At 41.2% G+C, this 8,033-nt stretch overlaps 1 pseudogene; it reads right to left on the bottom strand.

Annotated features, from left to right (window-relative positions):
- Positions 1-1,268: 1,268 nt before the first annotated feature.
- Positions 1,269-4,370, bottom strand: LOC129473302 (dimethyladenosine transferase 2, mitochondrial-like; annotated as a pseudogene).
- Between the last annotated feature and the right edge of the window lie 3,663 nt (positions 4,371-8,033).

The following is an 8,033-nucleotide window of genomic DNA, read 5'->3' as shown; positions in this document are numbered from 1 at the left end:
CGGATCACGAGGTCAGGAGATCGAGACCACGCTGAAACCCCGTCTCTACTAAAAATTCAAAAAAAATTAGCCGGGCGTGGTGGCGGGCGCCTGTAGTCCCAGCTACTCCGAGAGGCTGAAGCAGGAGAATGGCATGAACCCAGGAGGCAGAGCTTGTAGTGAGCCGAGATTGCGCCATTGCACTCCAGCCTGGGCAACAGAGCAAGACTCCGTCTCAAAAAAAAAAAAACAAAACAAAACAATATGTTTTATTTTTAGAGCAGTTTTAGGTTTACAGAAATATTGAGTGGAAGGTACAGCTTTCCCATATACCCCTTGGCAACCCAAGCTCACTGTTAACAATGAATATGAATGTAATGTATTTGTTACAGCTGATGAGACATTGATACCTTCTTTCATATCATATATTTTTTAAATTAACTTTTTGCTTAAAAAATTTTTTTATAGAGACAAGGGTCTCACTATATTGGTCAGATCGGTCTTGAACTCTTGGCCTCAAGGCAATCCCCTCGCCTCAGCCTCCCAAAGTGCTAGGACTACAGAGGTGAACCATCGTGGCTAGCCTTATTATTATTTTTAGTTGAAACACAATTGTACGTATTTATGGGGTACAGTGTGATATTTCAGTTCATGTATACAAAGTGTAGTGATCAAATCGGGAAATTAAGCATGTCCATCACCTAAAACATTCATCGTTTCTTTGTGTTGGGAACATTCAAATGTGCTCTTCTAGCTGGATATGTTATTTTAAACTAAAGTCCATAGTTTACATTAAGGCGTAGTCTTGGTGTTGCACAGCCTACGGGTTTTAATAATGTTATGTATCCACCATTACAGTGACATACAGAATCGTTTCACTGCCCTAAAACCTCTGTGCTCTGCCTACTCATCCCTCTCTACCCTAAACCATGGCAACCACTGCTCTTCCTATCTCCAAGTTTTGCCTTATCCAGAATGTCGTAGTTAGAATCATACAGTATATAGCCTTTCCAGGCTTCTTTCACTTAGTCATATGCACTTCAGTGTTCTCCATGTCTTTTTGTGGCTTGACAGTGTGTTTCTTTTTACTGCTGAATAATATTCCATTGTCTAGATATACTACAGTTTATTTATGCATTCACTTACAGAAGGACATCTTCGTTGCTTCCAAGCTTTGGCTTTAAATTTATTTATTTATTTTTATTTAAAATATTTTAATATCTAAAAAAAGTTTAAATCATATGAAAATTTAAACAATTTCATTGTATAGTACTTGACAATACATTTCAACAAACTGAAATGCAAAACAAATCAGTAAATCAGTTTTGTTTACTTTCTAAGCTTAATAACGTACAAACTCTTGCTCCTCAAGAAGATGCAAAAATCAGCAATAGTGAAAGTGAAATATTTAAATAGGAATCTGAAACAAAAGGAATTCAATCTGATCAAATCCACAATTAACTGAAGTTTTCATTTTATTCAATTGTGAATAAAATAGCAGCCACTATTTCATCCAATATGCCAACGATATCAACTGCAGGAGAAATGATCTACGTGTTCTGTGTGAAACAAGAACAGTTACCTTCTGCTGAAGGGATGTGAGCTTTCAGATTTGGTTTTCATGTCATAGTTTCCAAATAAATGAACTGCTCCACCAAAAATGACAGTCCAGTTGCTATATATCTTCCAGGGTTTCATCGTACAGCCATTTATAAGCACAATCTTTGGAACACTCCATAGTTTCAAAAAGTTTTTTGAAGTCGTGAGGGTACATGTTAGTTATTTTCTCTTCTTCCTTTTTTCCTATTTGCATCAATATATCCATTCCATCAAGTCGAGTCAATGAATGTAAGTGGTCTATTAGACTGGCACTGCGCCTTCTAAAACAGTGCTTTAACGTGTGAAAAAATATATTATAGTTAATAGGTGTTAAGTTCTCGGTAAATAAATTTCCATGAGGAGTCATTCGAATAAGATACAGATTTTGTTGTAATAGTTCTAATAATTCCCTACGCTTTGGGTTTTCCAGACGCCCATTTTGGGTGTATACATCAAATGATGACCAAGCCTCCATGTGCAGAACCTTAATCTCACAAGCTACTTGCCAGATAACACTTCATATATGATACAAGTCTGGATTTCGGGGATCTGCCGTTAGTTTCTGGAATTCTTTTTCACCAATAAACATATTTAGTTCTATTCGTCCAAATTTATATATAGAGGTACAGGAATACGTCATATGCAGGTTTCCAAAGTGGCCCTTTTTTCACCTCTACTTGAGAACATTCCAGTTACTTTTAAAGGGCTGCCTGCTGTCCAAGGAACTGCTTCTATTCCCAAATTCTGAAAGAGCCCTTGAGAAGCCATAGCGGGTGGTTTTATTACTCCACCACTTCTAGGATCTATTTTAAAGAAGTCACAGTGAATCACTTGTAGTTTTCCATCCAGATTTTTTCCTAAGGACTCCAAATGTGGAATAAAAGTTTTGTCACTTTCAAGGGCAACCACTTTGGCACCAACTTCAAGTAATGCTTGAGTCAGGATTCCAGGACCTGGACTACACTACAGCAATAGGTGTGGAGGTCTATTTTGTTTTCTCCATACGATTTGCGCCAGGGTCTCAGCCAATCTCCGATTGGCTACATAACGCTCAAAGTCTAAGCTGGAGTTAGACACCCGCCTTGGCGGGTTCCTGAAATCCGGATCCGGCCACAGCTGCGGACAGGAGTTGGACAGGCCACGGCGGTTCCTCGCCAGCAAGTGCTTTCGCGTCGCCGCTCCAGACCCTAAAATGCAAAAGTGACCAGCGCCCCGCAAGGCGGAGAGCCTCAGCCGAGGAGGAGTCCCGGCCACTGAGATCCACATGTCGTTGTCTCTCAGGCCCACTCCAAGGATTACCCAGGGTTGCTACTGCAGTGAACCCTTAAATTTATTTTTAATTATATCACTGAAACATACATATATGCACTCGGAGGAAAAATTAACGTGATACGGACAAAAGTATTAATTTCTTTGCTACTACTCCACCTCTTCCAAGTTCATTCCCCATGTGCATCTTTCTAGATCCTTCCTAAGCATTTATAGATATTTACGTACACAGAATACATTAGTTATCTATTGCTGTGTAACAGATTACCTCAAACTTAGTATGTCTTTAGCAACAGTAAACATTTACAATTGTACAGCTTCTGAGGGTTAGGGAATTGGGGAATGTTTTATTCGGGTGGTTCTGACTCCGTTTCTCATGAGGTTGCAGTCAATCTGTCAGCCAGGGCTATAGCCATTGGAGTCTTATATCGGCTTCCAAGGTTAACTCACATGGCTGGCAATTTGATGCTGGTTGCTCTGAAGGGCTGCTTGAGTGTTCTCACAACATGGTGGCCAGCTTCCTCCAAGAGAGAGCTGGGGGAGTGCTCAGTGTCTTTTGTGACTCAGCCTTGGAAGTTGTACATTACCACTTCTGCAGCCTCCTGTTGGTTGGGCTATGGGAGGGCTGTGAACACCAGGAGGCAAGGCTTGGCGGCTGTTTTTATAAAGACTGACTACCATGTAGAGAAACTAATGGATTTTTTTGTAGTTTTTGTGGAAAACTTTACATTTCGGAAACGGAAAAGTTACAAATCTTAATCGTTTTTAAGCATTACGATACACACAAAGTAAGCAGTATTAAAACAAATCCCATGCCAGTTTATAGCAAACAATCTACGTTGAGGAATTTTAGCCATCATAATAGTGAAAAAATGATTACATACATAGTGTGATCTAAACTTTGTGAGAACTAATCTGTTGAGGCTTGGATATGGGAAGATTGCAGGAATAAATTAACTTTCACATACTTAAAATCTCCTCCCAAGAACACCCTACATTTATCACAGTGCTAAATGTGCTATGGAAAGCACACGCTTATGGAAAACAGGCTCTAAGTTTTATTTTTCCTTTAAAAAGGCAACCCTGTTGCCCACACTCTGATTGATTTTAGGCTTGGGCTCGTTCATTTTGACCTGGGTGGTTGGGCTTTTCCTTATTTACAAACAGGTATTTGCCTTACACTTCTGTTGTCTATTCACCGTCACGCTGCATGAGGTCAAAGTAGAAGTCTGTTTGGAAATGCGACGTCAGCCATCGTCCGCTGGGGAGCAGAGCAAAGGTAAACACGGTGAAAGGTCCTGCAGCAGCAGCCAGTCTGACACAGTCAGGACTTACCTGGGATCATAAACGCCTCCTGCCAGCACGCCAGCCCCTCACCCCACACAGAGCCATTGGCCACTGTTTACTGTCCTGACTTCACAGTGCCGTGACTATTGATCACGGGTGAGCGCAAACATAAGAGTACAACAGTGTGATGGTGCGGAAGAAAACTCACATCAAAACACCTGTGGATGTGTTCCGACGTCATAAGTTCAAATGTCCCATGATCTTGGGGCTTGGCTCTTCCACGGCGCAGCCCTTCCAAACAGCATACCTAGGGCCCACTGCTGCTGTCTCTGCTGCAGACCCTGTGCACGTGACTTAATCCCATTGGAAAGGGGACACTGGAACAGACAGAAAGTGGAGGACGGGAGTCTGGGGAAAAAACTAGTCTATCGGCATGTATACATATGTAACAAACCTGCACGTTGTGCACATGCACCCTAGAACTTAAAGTATTTAAAAAAAAATTTAAAAAATGAGTTATCCATTTGTAAACTGCTGATTTCTTTGGGCATTGTGCCTGTAAACTTTTTGTAAAGCATCAGTGATGTCACCATTCTTCCACCCAAACTTCACCATAAGTTTCATGTTTCTTCTTGCTTCAATTTTAGCAGGATTCATGTTTCTCTGATAGGCAGTCTTTTCAAACTGATGTTTTATCCTTCTTAGAGCCTCAACCTAGATCCTGTTCAGACATGCTACAACAAGTTAGTACAAGTTTATTTGGTGCAAAAAAAAAAAAAAAAAAAAGGAAATCCATGCATAGTTGTTAAATAATATGCATTTTTCATGAACTTTTTGAAAACCCATTGTGTACTTAATTAAGCTGTTCCACATGGAAAAGCTTCCGTGATCAAATGCAGTAAGGCAGCATCTCAAACATTTTGTTCTAAGGATTTCTTTTCACTCTTCAAAGTTGTTAAGGATCCCAAAGACCAACAGTTTATTTGGGTTATATCTACTAATACGTGCTCTATTAGAAATTCAAACTCAGATATTGCAAAGATATTAATTTGTTAAAAAACAAGAGTAATAAACATCTACATGTTAACATAAAAAAACTAGTCATTTTTTTAACATAAAAAACATATCATCAGCTACACTATATATTTTATATATATATATGTGGTTTGGTTTTTTAAATTTTTTTGATGAAGTCTCGCTCTGTCGCTAGGCTGGAGTGCAGTGGCGTGATTTCAGTTCACTGCAACCTCCACCTCCTGGGTTCAAGCAATTCCCCTGCCTCAGCCTCCCACGTAGCTGGTACTATAGGCACGCGCCACCATGCCTGGATAATTTTTTGTATTTTTGTGGAGACAGGGTTTCACCATGATAGCCGGGCTGGTCTCCATCTCCTGACCTCATGATCCACCTGCATCAGCCTCCCAAAGTGCTGGGATTACAGGCGTGAGCCACCGCGCCTGGCCTATACTATGTATTTTATGTATTTATTTGTATATTGCTTGTCTCCCTTTCCCGGACAGTAGCATATGAACTCCCCAAAGGCAAGGATTTGTGTCTGTTTTATTTACTGCTGTGTCCCGAGCACCTAGCGGCATGTCACACAGCCAGCATGCAATAACTATGAATTGAGTTAATAAATGGAAGCACCATGCTGACACGTAATCACAGCAAGTAATTACTGTGCACCAACACATGCTAGGTTTAGCAATTTGCATGAATTTTCCTGTTTCAATGTTCATAATGGAGCAACACCACAACGCAGGCTCTAACACTGTCCCATTTTACAGATGAGGAAACTGCAGCTCAGAAAGGCCATATAACTTGCAGAAACGGTGGCATTGAGGCTTAATCCCAGGTGTTCTGTCTCCTAGGTCTTTAGTTCAGACCAAGCCTCCAAAGCCACACTCTAGGAAAGTTACAAAGACCAATTAGACACAGTCCCTGTTCTGCAAGCAGAATAGTTGGAGATAAAATCTGGAAATAAGTCAGAACCAACCAAGGCAGTAATGATATGAAGTGTGATGGAGGGTGCAGGAGTGAAAATGGGCGGGCACAAAAAGATAAACAGCACGATGTTTACTAACAGTATTATTGCTAGATGGTGAAAGTATAAATGTTTAATGTTTTTATTTCCTACTTCATCTTATGTTTTCTAATTTTTCCATAGTAAACAAGTATTGATTGTTTGTAATAAGTACTGTAATTATTACAAGTATTGGCATAAGGAAAAAATATATTTATCTTAAGAAATTTTCTCTTAAAAGTTTAAAAACAGGCTGGGTGCAGTGGCTTATACCTGAAATCACAGCACTTTGAGAGGCTGAAAGGGGAGGACTGCTGAAAGCCAACAGTTCAAAACTAACCTGGTCAACATAGTGAGACACCATCTATACCAAAGGAAAAAGAAATTAGCTGGGCATGGTGGTGCATGCCTGCAGTGTCAGCTGCTTGGGAGGCTGAGGTGGAGGATTGCTTGAGCCCAGGAATTCAAGGCTGCAGTGAGCCATGATCGCACTATTGCGCTCCAGCCTGGGTGACAGAGCAAGACCCTGTCTCAAAAAAAAAAAGGTTTAAAAATACATTTTCAGCTGGGTGCGGTGGCTCACACCTGTAATAATAGCACTTTAAGAGGCTGAGGTGGGCGGATCACGAGGTCAGCAGATAGAGACCAGCCTGGCCAACATGGTGAAATCCCGTCTCTACTAACAATACAAAAATTAGCTGCAATCCCAGCTACTCAGGAAGCTGTGGCAGGAGAATCGCTTGAACTCGGGAGACAGAGGTTGCAGTGAACCAAGATCACGCCATTGCACTCCAGCCTGGGTGACAGGGCGAGACTCTGTCTCAAAAAAAAAAAAAAAAATCTAATGTTAGTATCTAAGACAAGCTTCTTTCCTATTGTTCCATTTTCCCTCCCTCAAAGTGAACTCTATTACTAGTTTTTGGATAACCTTTCAATGATAGTCTGTGCATAAAAGTAATATACAATTATACCTATTTAAAAATTTTTTTAAGCCACACTAAATTAAACTTTAACCCAAGGGCTGGCTGCTTAGGAAGAAAAGGTATCTTAGGTTACTTTTCAATCACCTTCAGCAAGCAGGGCTAGGACTCTGGTGAGGTGAGCAAGGCACTTGGCTTGGACATCAAATTTAAGGGAATGCCAGAAAACTCAGCATTCATGATAAATTTTATATATATATGTGTGTGTGTGTGTGTGTGTGTGCGTGTGTGTATATGACAAGAGTTTCGCTCTGTCACCCAGGCTGGAGTGCAGTGGCACGATCTCAGCTCATTGCAACCTCTGCCTCCCAGGCTCATGCGATTCTCCTGCCTCAGCCTCCCCAGTAGCTGGGATTACAGGCATGCACCACCATGCCCAGCTAATTTTTTGTGTGTGTTTTTAGTAGAGACAGGGTTTCACCATGTTGGCCAGGCTGGTCTTGAACTCCTGACCTCAAGTGATCTGCCCACCTAGGCCTCCCAAAGTGCTGGGATTACATGTGTGAGGCACCACACCCGGCTCATTAGCTGTCTTCCTGATCCTCTCCCTCCTCCCACCCCCCACCTTCTGACAGGCCCCAGCATGTGTTTTTCCCCACCATGTGTCCATGTGGTCACATCACTTAGCTCCCAACTGTAAGTGAGAACATGCAGTATTTGGTTTTCTGTTCCTGTCAGTTTACTAAGAATAATGGCCTCCAGCTCCATCCATGTCCCTGCAAAGGACATGATCTCATTCTTTTTCATGGCTGCATAGTATTCCATGGTGTATATGTACTACATTTTCTTTATCCAGTCTGTCATTGATGGGCATTTAGGTTGATTCCATGTCTTTGCTATTGTGAATAGTGTTGCAATGAGCATATGTGTGCATGTGTCTTTATAATAGAATGATT

Source organism: Symphalangus syndactylus, chromosome 23, assembly GCF_028878055.3.
Source record: "Symphalangus syndactylus isolate Jambi chromosome 23, NHGRI_mSymSyn1-v2.1_pri, whole genome shotgun sequence".
Classification (NCBI taxonomy): domain Eukaryota; kingdom Metazoa; phylum Chordata; class Mammalia; order Primates; family Hylobatidae; genus Symphalangus; species Symphalangus syndactylus.
This window is presented reverse-complemented; position numbering and strand designations above follow the sequence as displayed.